Source organism: Macrobrachium nipponense, chromosome 8, assembly GCF_015104395.2.
Source record: "Macrobrachium nipponense isolate FS-2020 chromosome 8, ASM1510439v2, whole genome shotgun sequence".
Taxonomy (NCBI): domain Eukaryota; kingdom Metazoa; phylum Arthropoda; class Malacostraca; order Decapoda; family Palaemonidae; genus Macrobrachium; species Macrobrachium nipponense.
In genome coordinates, this window is record NC_087203.1 from 115,630,545 (window position 1) to 115,631,544 (window position 1,000).

Below are 1,000 nucleotides of genomic sequence, written 5' to 3' on the forward strand. Positions count from 1 at the left end.
CCCCCCCCCCCCCACCCCACCCACCTTTTCCTCGGCTAAGGGCTCCTCCTCTACTCCCCCCCCCCCCACCCCCTCCCCCCCCCCCTGTCCCCCTTCTCCCTTTCTACACCTCCTCCAATCCCTTTCTCCTCAACATCACAACAACAATTACCGCAACGCGTCGACTAAAGAGCGCGAGAACACCATCTAATTGGACCCTTCACGTTCTGCCGAAGGATAATATTTCACGTGACGCGAAACGGGACACCACCCCCCTCCCCCTCCCGCCCCCCCTCCCCAGGGGAGCCTCTTCCTTCCTTCCTCCCTTCCCTCCGTACTTCCTCCAGTCCAGCCCGCAGACGAGGGCCCGGGGGGCGCTTTCAGAATAAGAGGGGTCTTGGTGGGAGGAGGAGGAGGAGGGGGAGATGCCTCTGTCACTTCTCTCGACTCGGTGTCCATTATAACAAACCAGTTATAAATCTCCTCCTACTCCACTTCCTCCTCCTCTACCTCTACCTCCTCCTCCTCGTATGCCTCTGCCTCCTCCTCCTCATCCTCCTCCTTCGACGGGCGGGAAGAAAAATGGTGGAAGGCGGAGGCGGTGGTCAGGAGGAAGTGACGATCAACAGGGGATCAAATGGAGAAACGAATGGATGAGTCCTGAGGGAATCCGCTAGCATTACTCACGTCTCTCTTGGGGGTCGGGGGCTTCAAGGGTTGGGGGGGGGGGGGGGGGTGGAAGGCAAGAGGTTCTCTAGAGAGAGAGAGAGAGAGAGAGAGAGGTTTGCAGGGTAGTCCCACTAAATGGACCAGGATATGCATGTGCTTACGTTTAGCTGTTGAGGTGTAAAGGAGGAATACAAAATAAACAAGAGGTGTTCGTAGAAATGTCAATCAAATGTTGAAAGTGGCAGTTCGTCGTAATAATAATAATAATAATACTTTATTAATAGTAAAGGCTATTTCAGCTTGTACAGATTCTTCTCTATATTTCTCGAATAGCGGCTTTTTCATCGTAGCA